At 45.4% G+C, this 13516-nt stretch overlaps 1 protein-coding gene across 3 annotated transcripts in view; it reads left to right on the forward strand.

Annotated features, from left to right (window-relative positions):
* The window catches only part of PCGF5 (polycomb group ring finger 5), a 113225-nt gene that overhangs the window by 24144 nt on the left and 75565 nt on the right, over positions 1-13516 (forward strand). The window contains exon 1 of one of the 3 annotated variants that reach the window (XM_082268458.1): positions 13214-13296. The exons of 1 other annotated variant lie outside the window; for it this stretch is intronic. The gene's annotated coding sequence lies outside the window, so the exon portion shown is untranslated. Of the gene's footprint in view, positions 1-13213; positions 13297-13372; positions 13501-13516 lie in introns of those variants that run through there. One more of the 3 variants, XM_082268459.1, reaches the window with a different exon arrangement.

Genomic DNA, 13516 nt, shown 5'->3' on the forward strand with positions numbered 1-13516 from the left:
GGAAGGATTTGCCACCATATCAGGGACTCCTTTGTTCCCCGACTCAGCCAGGTCTGATTGTCCAGAGACTGCAGAGTCTTGTCCCATTTGGCCAGAATCTCCCTAAGCAGGGACCGTGTATGGAACTGTGCAAACAGAACCACCTCAAAGGTAGACACCATCAGGCCCAGCACCCGCATGCAAGTCCGGAGGGATGACCATCTGCTGGACAGCAGGAGATGAATTGAGTTTGTCCAGAGGAAGGAGCACTCTGGTCAAGGCCGAGTTCAGAGTCAGACCCAGATAGTCCAGCTTTGTGGACGGAACCAGAGCAGACTAGCCCAGTACCAAGATCCCCCGTTGGCGTAACAAAGCTAGCACCGGTGCTAACACTTTTGTGAAGACCCGAGGAGCAGAGGTGAGACCATAGGTTAACGTCACAAACTGACAATGAATGCTCCTCTCCCACGACAAAACAGCGGTAGAACTGGTGACCGGCACATATAAGCATCCTTGATGTCGATAGAGGCAAGAAAAACCATGATTTAGATAATTCCTGCTGATCCGGCTGAGATTCAGGTCATGTATGGGGAGGCTAATTGTAAACCAAGTCGATCCATCGATCAACTTGGGTACAACTAGCTTGTCAGATTTTTAGGATGTGATTATTGCCAGCGGCTATAGCCGCTAGAAATAATTTCTGTGTTCTTTCAACAGGGAAGGGTGCCCATGCTCTCCCACTGGGAGAACACAATATCTCCATGGAAGGTATTCCCCCTAAACACTGACTGCGTTGATGGGGGAATCAAATGATATCCCTTTCTGCAACCCATGGTTGCAGGAAAGGAAATTGTATCATCTATGGCTGGCTTTAGAAGCTGACCTCCTGCATTGTATGTTAACAAGAGGGAACTTAGCCATTTCTTGAGAAAAACTGACTATGAAAATGTTAGGAAATTATTGCGGTCTGCAATTACCATTAGACCTTCCTCTGATCTAAAAGATAAGAATATTTTTTTAAGTATGGTGTGCAAATAGGAACACATAACAAACATATAGTAAGTTTATTTAAATTTGACTGCAAAGTGGAAATGTACTCTAGGATCGGCATTGATAATACAAAGACATTCAGAGATGGTGCATAGGGTTGTTCAAAAATATGTTGTCAGCGTATGGGTTTTTTCACATTTTTTGTGATTTTCTAACCTGCATTTGCTTTAATTTTATTTTATTTTCTCTCTTTGCTCAGCAAAAAAAAAAAAATAGCTGTGTAGCTCTATTGTTACTTACTAGAATGTTTCAGAGTTTCAAACAATGTATCAGAATGTTTTCTGTTTCAATAATTATTTTTTTGAGGGGTTATTACAGTATAAAAATTGAACAGTACTTGGCCAAGAGGTGAAGACATGCAACTGTAGGTGAGGCTCCTGTGAAGGAGAATGGTATTATGGTGGAATATAAGGTTGCGTTCAGCTCTACTTGTTGCCCAATCTATGGCGTACTTGGCGTAACACTATAGAACAGGGGCCATATTCAGGGGGATTATGGTTGGCAGTGTAGTAAGCAACGGGTTAAACAAATAGTCAAGGTAGAAAAAGAAAGAAAGATGTAGGTTGGGAAGGCATTGGTGGGGGTGTTGGTAAGGAGTGAGAAGGAAACCAAGAAGTGAATCCTTGCCATCATTTCAGATTTTATTTAACACACCTAACTGCACTGAAGGGTCTCCAAACTTTTAAAGCAAAGGGCCAGTTGACTGTCCTTAAGACTTGGGGGGAGGGGGGGTTGGCGGACTGTGGCCAGTGGGAGTACATAATGGGAGGAATAGTGCCCCATTGTTGGTATCAATGCCAAGAATAGTGCCCCTTTGATGGTGTCAGTAGGGAGAATGGTACCCCATCAATAGTGTCAGATGGTTTGAATAGTGCCCCAAGGACCAGACTAAGACAAAGGGCCACATCCGGACCCCGGGACGCAGTTTGAACACTATTCCATAGTAACTACGTTATTTCGGCTCCCACATTTCTGCCATGTGCCAGGTTTGGTGCTTGTAGTCTCACTACAAAGAACTTGGAATCATTTTTATTTGGTGACTGGTTTTCTTGTACTTCTGGGCTTGGTAATGGTGAAGGTGACAGGTAAACTATCTAGAGACTGACTGTTGAACCTTTTCCACTCCATTGCTGAGAAGTCACAAGATCAGTCACTCTCTGTTTGTCACTCTATACTTTACGTCTGCTGGCGGCAAATGTACGATATGTATGTCTTTTACATCTATGACACAACCTTGCTGAACCAACATAGCTAAGGGTCTTATTATAGAATCAGACTGGCAGCTGGGAGCCACTCTATAAAAACTGCTCAAGCTTGCCCTTCATGCCAGAGTCCTAAGATTCTATGACAGACCACAGACAGACCTTCAAGTCTTTAGTTTAGGATTAGAAATGATTGCTCCAGACTTTGAACCTTGTATAAGTGTGCAGATTCAGTGTGTGATGGTTCTTATTGATCACTTTTAGAAATCAAGGTAGCTGATAGCGTAACGCTAAATTCCAGGTAATTATGCTTTTTTTTTTTTTTTAACAGCACCAGTCAGATAATTGCAGATAATTTATCGCTAATGAACCGTGTACTATGTCCTGCCGGCTGCTGCTTATTATGCAAATCCTCCCTATAGTAATGCCTGTGTTCCGTGAAAAAACCCTACCCGTGAAAATTCCCTACCCTCGTCACTTCCGGTGCACCTACGTCATGGAACAGCTGAGCAGCTTACCAGTGCGCATGCTCACAGCTCCGGAGGGTAGGGAATTCTCACGGGGTAGGGTTTTTTAACGTTACACCGCATCAGCTGTTGCCACGGGTACATGAAATCATCTCCGCTGCAACATGAAATCATCTCCGCTCCAACCCCTGTCACTTCCCTGATCTTGGCTACTAAATGTAAAAGCGGCGGTGGGTCTATGAAAATATAAATCACGGAGCCGAGATCAGGGAAGTGACAGGGGTAGGAGCGGAGATGATTTAATGTACCCGTGGCAACAGCTGATGCGGTGTAACGTTAAAAAACCCTACCCCATGAGAATTCCCTACCCTCCGGAGCTGTGAGCATGCGCAGTAGATATAATGTACCTTTTTACCAATGCAGCATAAGGATTAAAGTGTTACCAAACCCAGAAGAGTAAAATCAGTCTGTATATGCAGTTAAGCATGCTTGTTATACTCACTGTGGAACCTAAGGGGGTTAATCCTGCGCATTCTGTAAAAAGGCTGTTTGATCCTGTCTTCTCTGATCCTCCCCTTCTTCCACTGCCCCCAATCCACCTGTAGATAGCACAGAGCCTTTGGAGTCACTCTGCACATGCTCAGTTTGGTGTGTACTGCTAGAGAGTTTTTTTTTTCTTCTTGGGAGAGTGCATGTGATTGGCAAATGGCCAATCAGCATTGTGCAGACAAAGGGTCAGGGGTCCTGCAGCCCCATGGGACAGTCAAAGGTGAAGGCAAACTCATCCTACAAGCTTTAACCAGACACTGATAGAAGTAACAAGACTGCTATATACTGCTGATGTGATGTTGTGTATACTGTGGGAGACCAGATATTTGCTGGGTCCCGGGTTTAGTAACACTTTAAAAATAACCAATGTTCATTGAGGGAATGAATTTCCGCTTTAAAGAATGTGACTCTTCCAAATGGGGAAACAGACAGCAATAAGGCAGCCATAGATCAGTCGTCGTTAATGCGGGAATCCCTCCCACAGAGCTATTGTGTTCTCCCGGCAGGGGGGGATGGTGGAAAGCTGTCCCTGCCGGGAGAACACAGTGATTATTGCTAGCGGCCATAGCCGCTGGCAATAATTGCATGCTGAAAATCCAACATGCTGTGTGTACCCAAGTGGATCGATGGATCGAGTTGGGTACATTCAGCTTGTCCATAGATGGTTTGAATCTCAGCCGGTCCCTGCTGAACCATCTATGACTGGCTTAAGAACCTCACCATGCTATGCAAAAAAAGCAAGTTTTGTCTTTAGTTATACTTAACCACTTGCCGACCGCCGCATGACTATTTACTGCGGCGGTCAGCCCCTCACAGGCAAAGCGACGTAGTACTACGTCGCCAGCCTGTGAGGGTCTCGGGAGCGGGCGCGCGCCGCCAGAGGCACGCTCACGCGCGGTCACGGACCCCCCCCCTGTGCGTGTGCCCGGCGGACCCGATCGTCCGCCGGTCACTTGCGATCGTCGGTGGAGAGGGAGAAAGGCAGGCAGCTGATGTAAACAAGCCGCCTGTCATTCTCCCCTGTGTAGGAATAGTGATCATACGGTTCTACTATGTAGGACCGTTGATCACTGTTCCTACACCTCAAGCCAAAGCCAATCACAGTTAGAATCACGCCCCTAGGGACACACATAACCCCTCCCTCTCAAAAAAGTTAACCCCTTCACTGCCAGTGTAATTTTACAGTAACAGTGCATATTTATAGCACTGATTACTGCAGTAATGTCACTGGTAACCCCAAAAGTGTAAAAAATGTCAGTCAAGGGTCCGATCTGTCCGCCGCAATGTCGCAGTACCGCAAAAAAAAAAAAAATCGCAGATCGCCGCCATTACACATTAAAAAAAAAAAAACAACAAAAATGACAAAAATCTTTCCCTTTGTTGGTAAACGCGATAACTTTTGCGCAAACCAATCAAAATACGCTTTTTGCGATTTTTTTTTTTTTTTTTACCAAACATATGTAGCATAAAACAAATTGGCTGAAAATGTTAAAAAATTTAGATTTTTACATTTTTTGGGGGGGGGGGAATTTCATATAAAAAAATGTGAAAAATATTGTTATTTTTGCAAAATTGATGCTCTTTTATTGTTTATAGCGCATGATCAAAAAATCGCACAGGTGATTAAATACCACCAAAAGAAAGCTCTGTTTGTGGGGAAAAAAAGGACATCAAATTCGTTTAGGTACAACGTTGCACGACCGCGCAATTGTCCGTTAAAGTCACGCTGTGCCGAATCGCAAAATAGGCCCTGGTCAGGAAGGGGGTCAAATCTTCCGGGGCTTAAGTGGTTAAAGTACACCTGACACTAAAAAAAAAAAATGCACCTACTAGTGACTTACCATTAGTGTTCTGATCCATACCCGAAAATCAATATTTGCATAGCATCAGGCTTGTCCTTGTCCCTTGGTAACTGGCTACTCTTAATGGGGGAGGGGGGAGGGAGAAGACTTGTGTTCCCTATAACTAGAACTAATGAGTTTCTCAATAAGGATACAGTGTGGATTTAGGGTGTCATGTTTTGGTGAATCTATGGCACTGGACGGTCCCACTGTGCAGTGGAGGTGGTAGGTTTTTTAGTAAATTTAGGACCACAAGCTTGCTTGAATATTAATAAAACTTACTTTCCATTTTCATGTTAGAAATAATTTCTTAAAACTAACAAAACCATTAAAAAATAGCATTGGAAGCATTCTGTACACTGTATGGAGGAAATCCCCCGAAATTGCATTCTCTGCTTCTCTTACTGGTTTTTTGCTTTTCTCTGAATTCTGTAAAGAGCTTGAGGTAAAATTTTAGCCTCCCTCGCACCGTTCTTCGAACTGCTACAGCGAATTTCCCATCTTTGAGACACTTGCCAAGGCCAATACATGCCTGGAGCGATGCCAAATTCTGCTTTTATCCTTTTACAGCTCTAGGATTGATCCTGCGATTATAGCTCTCCCACTTATCAGTTTGTTTAAAAAAGGGAATGCAATGGTACCTTATGTCTTAGAGTCGGTTCACACTATGGCGACACGACTTCGGGGGCGACTAGTGAAGTCGCCGTGCACCGCGACTTCGGCGCGACTTGCACAGACTTCACATAATGGAAGTCAATGCAAATCGCTGCAACTTCGGTCAAAAGTAGTACAGGAACTATTTTCTAAGTCAGAGTGACTTGAGTCGCTCCTATTAGAACGGTTCCCATAGCACTGAATGGACCGCGACTTGTCAGGCGGCCAAGTCGCCTGACAAGTCGCGGTAGTGTGAACCGGGCCTTAGATATAACCTGCAGTAACATTTGCTAAAACTTTTACAATGTACATAGCTAGCCTGGAGGGGATAGTTTTTGTTACTTTTTGTTCCCTTTTTAGATTTGTTTCAAAAAGAAACTTTTTTTATAAAAAGTTTTTTGAACAAGGGAGAAATCAGCTCTCCATGTCTGCTTTGTGCCATCATTGTTTTTTGCTCAAGTGAGCTTTCCATATACACAAAAGTATTGGGACCCCTGCCTTTACACGCACATAAACTTTAATGGCATCCCAGTCTTAGTCTGTAGAGTTCAATATTGAGCTAGCCCACCCTTTGCAGCTATAACAGCTTCAACTCTTCTGGGAAATCTGTCCACAAGGTTTAGGGGTGTGTCTACTGTTTTGGTGGTGAGCTCCCTTTACAGCCCATTAAGACTGGCGCGATCCGACTTCAAGGGGCGACCTGTGAAGTCGCGGTGCACAGCGTGCACCGCGACTTCGGCGCGACTTGCAGGGACTTCACATAATGGAAGTCTACGCAAGTCGCTCCCAGGTCGCCCCAAAGTAGTACAGGAACCTTTTTCTAAGTCGGAGCGACTTGTCGCTCCTATTAGAACGGGTCCTGTGCTAATCAATGGCAAGCGACCGATCGTGACTTGTCAGGCTGACAAGTCGCCTGACAAGTCGCGCTAGTCTGAATGGGGTCTTATGTCCAGCACAGCATTGGAAAACTGAGCTTGGGTTTGGATACAAATGCATCAATGTCATTAAAGGGATTTCCTGTATATTCCTACACAGAATTCATTAGATGGACCAAAAGGTTGTCCACAAGGTTTAGGAGTGTGTCTATGGGAATGTTTGACCATTCACTCAGATGCACATTACTGAGGTCAGGAACTGATGTGGAGAAGAAGGCCTGGCTCACAGTCTCTGCTCTAATTTGTCCCAAAGATGTTCTATCGGGTTGAAGTCAGGAGAGTCAAGTTCCTCCACCCCAAACTCGCTCATCCATGTCTTTAAGGACCTTGTTTGTGCACTGGGGCACAGTCATGTTGGAACAGGAAGGGCCAACCCAAACTATTCCCACAAAGTTGGGAGCATGAAATTTCCCAAAATGTCTTGGTATGCTGACACCTTCAGAGTTCCCTTTACTGGAACTAGGGGGCCAAACCAAGCTCCTAAAAAACATCCCCAAACCAGTGGACAAACAAGGTCCATAAAGACATGGATGAGCGAGTTTGAGGTGGAGGAACTTGACTGGCCTGCACAGGAGTCCTGACCTCAACCCAACAGCACACCTTTGGGATGAATTAGAGCGGAGACTGCCAGCCAGGCCTTCTCATCCACATCAGTGCCTGACCTTACAAAGGCGCTTCTGGAAGAATGGTCAAACATTCCCATAGATACACTCCTAAACCTTGTGGACAACCTTGTGGTCTATCTAATGGATTCTCTATAGGAATATACAGGAAATCCCTTTAATATCTTTGTATCCAAACCCAAGCTCAGTTTTCCAATGCTGTGCTAGACCTAAAGGGAGCGCGCCACCAAAACCGTAATTAAGAGAAAAAACACAAGGTCAAATCCTCCCCTTTTTACTCCAAATAGAAAAGTATGTTTAAGATCTAAGTTGGTTTGACTGATAATTTTCCTATCTTTAAAAAAAAAAACAATGCTTGTGTTTCATAATTCACCATAGCAAACCACCATTTGGTAGAGTTTTGGTCAGTAGTTTGGTTTATTTATTGGCTAATTCAGAACTGCTGTCGACTCAAGTGAGCTGGAAGAAATTAATTGCATTGAAGGAGTAAGAAAGTTGCTCAAGCAAAATCATTTAATGAACGTTGAGAAGAACAGTGTAAGGTGTTTTGGGAAACGGTAGGATTCCTAAATGTCAGTGTGGGGTTTTTTCTTCCTTTCTATGACAATGACTGTTTAATTAATGTGGAGCTTTCTTCAGCTCTGTGCTTTCCATATATCGAGGTGTGAACTGTCCAGTAGATGAGATAGAACTAGGTTTTAAAAAAAGATTGTACAGTAGATTTATTTGTTATACCAATTATCACATTAAAGTGGTCTTATTTCTAGGCTATAGCTTAACCAGTTCCGAAATGAAAGGATTTGTCCTCTTAATGACCAGGCTTTTTTTTGCGATTCAGCCCTGCGTTATTTTAACGGAAAATTGCACGGTCCTGCGACTCTGTACCCAAATAAAATTGACGTCCTTTTTTCCCCCACAAACAGAGATTTCTTGTGGTGGTATTTGATCACCTGTGCGATTTTTATTTTTTGTGCTATAAACAAAAAAAGAGCAACACCTTTGGAAAAAAAAAAAACAATATTTTTCATATTCTGCTATATAACATTCCCAAAAAAAAAATTAAAATCAAATTTTTCATCCTTTTTAGCCCATTTTAAATTCTGCTACATATTTTTGGTAAAAAGAAAAATCGCAATAAGCATATTTTGATTTGTTTGCGCAAAAGTTATCGCATCTACAAACTAGGGGAAAGATTTATGTAATTTATTTTTTTTTCTACTAGTAATGGCGGCGGTCTGCGATTTTTAGCGGGACTGCGATATTGCGGCGGACAGATCTGACCACTAACTAACATTTTTGACACTTTTGGGGGGGGGCCCAGTGACATTACTACAGTAATCAGTGCTAAAAATATGCATTGGTACTGTAATAATGACACTGCTGGTCCCCCAGCATCAGGCACACAACTGATGTAGGGCTACGTCGGTTCGCGCAGAAGAGGCTGCCTGCCGCAGTAAATGTGCGGAGGGCGGTCTTAAAGCTGTTAAAGGAGAATTTTGGAATTATAAAAAAATGTAAACATCTTTACTCCCCTCTATGCTGCAGCTGTCTCCCGCCGACTCTTAGACTGAGAACTGAGCAATCACATGACCACTGATTGCTCAGTTCTTAGTCAGCTCGGAATGGGGAGTGGTGATTGTCAGTCATTACTCTCTGCTTTGCTTCTCCAGCACTCACTGGAGCACCAAGATGGAAAGGAGGCAGGTGTAGCTTGCTTAAGCTCTCAGAAACACACTGTGAGCCAGGGACAGTTGTTAATCAGGCAGCTGAGTGGATCCTGACAATATGGTTGGGATCTTTCCAGATCCTGGAACGGCTCTGTGATGTCAACTGATAGTGGGCAATAGCCTGCTGTAAACTGACTGCACTCCTGTGACCCACAAGGGAAATTTGACCAAAAAAAAAAAGCTTTTGCCATAATATAAGGATCTTTCTCCAGCTACAACAAAGACTTAACATTTCAAGGTACATTTTTGGACTTCTGAAAATAAAAGCTTACACATACCTGTATAGATCATTTCATTCAGATATAAGTTTAACAACTTCACGACTGGGCACTTTCACCCCCTTCCTCCCCAGGCCAATTTTCATCCTTCAGTGATGTCATGCAACACTGTACCCATATGACATTTTTCTTATTTTTTTGAGACAGATAGTTTTCTTTTGGGGGTATTTAATCACCACTGGGTTTTTTCTGTTTTTTTGCTAATTTTTTTTTTAAAAAGACTGGAAATTTTGGGGGAAAAAAAGTTATTGTTAGTTTCTGTTATAAAATGTTGCAAGTTAGTAATTTCTCTTACTTTCTGAAGTTCACTGGTGAGGCTGCACTGATGGGTCGCTGGTGAGGCTGCACTGATGGGTCGCTGGTGAGGCTGCACTGATGGGTCGCTGGTGAGGCTGCACTGATGGGTCGCTGGTGAGGCTGCACTGATGGGTCGCTGGTGAGGCTGCACTGATGGGTCCCTGGTGAGGCTGCACTGATGGGTCACTGGTGAGGCTGCACTGATGGGTCGCTGGTGAGGCTGCACTGATGGGTCACGGGTAAGGCTGCACTGATGGGTCGCCGGTGAGGCTGCACTGATGGGTCGCCGGTGAGGCTGCACTAATGGGTCGCCGGTGAGGCTGCACTGATGGGTCGCCGATGAGACTGCACTGATGGGTCTCTGGTGAGGCTGCACTGATGGGTCTCTGGTGAGGCTGCACTGATGGGTCTCTGGTGAGGCTGCACTGATGGACGCTAATGAGGTGACACTAAGATGCACTGATGAGGCGGCACTAGTGAGGCTGGACTGATGGGCATTAGTGAGTGTAATGCCCGGTACTCACTGTAGGTTTTTTTTTTATTTAATCCAGCGGTCTGAACAAAAAAAAACGGAGGAGCTCGCTTTACTAGCTATACAATGTTAGTACAGGAATCTCCAGCTGTGCTTTTTGTGCTCTGACCACCTCCCCCGCCGGAACACACCGATCAGCGCTTACAGCCATTGGCTGCGAGCGCTGATCAGATGCTGATTGGCTGCTGGTTTTCCAGCATGCTTGTTCGACAGAAGCTGGTCGTGAGATTGTCTTCTGCACACACAGGCCAAATGTCGGCCGCTTTCTACTATACTGGCTGGCTGACTTTGGCTGATATTCAGCCCATGGATACGGGACTTTACACTAGTGAGTGGAGCTATTTAAAAAAAAAACATCTGGATGCCCACGTCTGTTGGTGGATATTATTTGTGTGACCAACATGAAAAGAAAGATTACTTAAGATGGAGGATTTTTGTGCCATATCACTTTTACATGTTTTTTGAGTAAATTTGCTTGTTATTCCCGAGCTCAGTTTAACCGCTTCAATACTGGGCTATTTTACCATTCCTGCCCAGGCCAATTTTCAGCTTTCAGCGCTGTAACACTTTTAATGACAATTGAGTAGTTATACACCACTGGGTTTTTCATTTTTTTCTTGAAAAAAAATAAACAAAGACCAAAAATTAAAAAAAAAAAGTTTTTCTTACTTCCTGTCAGAAAATGTTGTAAATAAGTAAGTTTTCTCCTTCCCTTATGTGCACTGATAGGTTGCACTGATGAGTATTGATGAGGCCGCACTGATGAGGAGGCAAGAATATGCCGCATTGATGGGCAGTTATGGGCAATGATAGGTGGCACTGACTGGCATCACTGATGGTCACTGGCCGGCATCACTGCTAGGCACTGTTGGTGCTGCACTGATGATCAGTGCCCTGATTACCTGTACAGGTCTCCCCAGGGAGGAGATGCCGCTTATTGGCTCTCCTCTTCTCACACTCTGTCAGTGTGACGCAAGGAAAGCCGATTACCGCCACTTCCATGTTTACATGTGATTGGCTGTGATTGAACACAGCCGATCACATGGGTAAAGAGCCGCGTCATCGGCTCTATAATGAGATCGAGTTAGCGCCATGTTCCACCGCAATCGGACGCGTGAGACTGGGGTGACATCATATGACGTCGTCCCAGAACGAGAGGGGATTAAGGTGGAATTGGGTTTAAAGGGTTAGTTCACCTTTACCAAAAAACTTCCTATGCGGATATAAAAAGTCTGTAGATACAGACAAACTCTGCAGCTCTGACTAAAGTTGAATAATGCCCTTGCTATACATGTAGGCCATTTCCATAGCTCATGAAGCCTGACTGGAAAACTCCCAGGATGTTGCTATGAGTGGCCCGGCTATTGCTGCTTACGTTTACCATCACAGGAGTTTTCCAGTCAGGCTTCATAAGGTATGTAAATGGCCTACACCTATCGCAAAACCATTACTCAACTTTGGTCAAAGCTGCACAATTTTTTCCATCTACAGACATTCCTTATCTGCATAGGCAGTATTCTGGGCAATTAACTGTTTAAAGTATAGCGCCAAAACTCTAGTTTTAGTTAGAGCACTGTAGTCCAGACCGTGCTCCTGCTCGGGTGTCAGATTTGACATGTGACTGTGTCCGTGTGGCTGGTGTGTCTGCATTCACGTCTATAGGCGTGAATCTAGCACACAGCTAGAGGTAAAGGCAGACGCCAAAAGAAAAAACGCCATATCGGCGCCGATATCCGATCGGTACATCCCTAATTACAGCACAGGCATCCAGTATGTCCACTCACCAGTATACATTAACAACAAAGAAAATGGCCTCTGCCCCCACCTATAACTGACCTTTATAGCAAAGAACACATGGAAGGGCAACGGACATGGACAAAAAAAAAAAAATTGTTTGTCTCATGTGCGTTGCCCTTCCATGTGTTCTTTGCTATAAAGGCCAGTTATAGGTGGGGGCAGAGGCCATTTTCTTTGTCACCACTGTATCACCCCTCTACCAAAACTGTATCACCATAGTGCCAGCACTGTATCACCCCTGTACTAGCACTGTATCACCCCTGTACCCAGCACAGTATCACCCCTGTACCCAGCACAGTATCACCCCTGTACCAGCACTGTATCACCCCTGTACCCAGCACTGTATCACCCCTGTACCAGCACTGTATCACCCCTGTACCCAGCACTGTATCACCCCTATACCCAGCACAGTATCACCCCTGTACCCAGCACAGTATCACCCCTGTACCCAGCACAGTATCACCCCTGTACCCAGCACAGTATCACCCCTGTACTAGCACTGTATCACCCCTGTGCCCAGCACAGTATCACCCCTGTACCCAGCACAGTATCACCCCTGTACCCAGCACTGTATCACCCCTGTACCCAGCACTGTATCACCCCTGTACCCAGCACTGTATCACCCCTGTACCCAGCACAGTATCACCCCTGTACCCAGCACAGTATCACCCCTGTACCTAGCACAGTATCACCCCTGTACCCAGCACAGTATCACCCCTGTACCCAGCACTGTATCACCCCTGTACCCAGCACTGTATCACCCCTGTACCAGCACTGTATCACCCCTGTACCCAGCACAGTATCACCCCTATACCCAGCACAGTATCACCCCTGTACCCAGCACTGTATCACCCCTGTACCCAGCACTGTATCACCCCTGTACCAGCACTGTATCACCCCTGTACCAGCACTGTATCACCCCTGTACCCAGCACTGTATCACCCCTGTACCCAGCACAGTATCACCCCTGTACCCGCACAGTATCACCCCTGTACCCAGCACAGTATCACCCCTGTACCCAGCACTGTATCACCCCTGTACCCAGCACTGTATCACCCCTGTACCAGCACTTTTATCACCCCTGTACCCAGCACTGTATCACCCCTGTACCCAGCACTGTATCACCCCTGTACCCAGCACTGTATCACCCCTGTACCAGCCCTGTGCCTGCGCAGTATCATCACAGTGCCAGCACTCCTAGCTTCTAGTAAAGAGAAGTCTGTGCAGCTAAGATGCACGTTGTGCCCCGCGCATGCGCTCCTTCCACCTGAAGGAATCGGATGATGTGCGCATGCGCCAGGTAGATTCTCGTCATCTGTATTTACTGACAGCGACACACGGCGGCGCATGCTCGGTCCTGTCATGGTGAGTTCCAGGCAGAGTGTGTTCTCAGTACAGATTGGAGATGGATGGCTGTGTTGTAGTTAGAGCTGTGTCCTATGTGCGGTCTCCTCTGTGAGCGGCTGCCCGGTGGAGGGTGGGGTGGGCGGAGCAGTGCATGCTGGGAGGTGTAGTCCCGGGACAGGTGAAAGGACTGACAGCTCGTGTCATAAAGAGAAAGTACGAGGAGTGAGTGCGGGGGGCG

The sequence above is a fragment of the Pelophylax lessonae genome (genome assembly GCF_965119305.1).
Source record: "Pelophylax lessonae genome assembly, chromosome: 9".
NCBI lineage: Eukaryota > Metazoa > Chordata > Amphibia > Anura > Ranidae > Pelophylax > Pelophylax lessonae.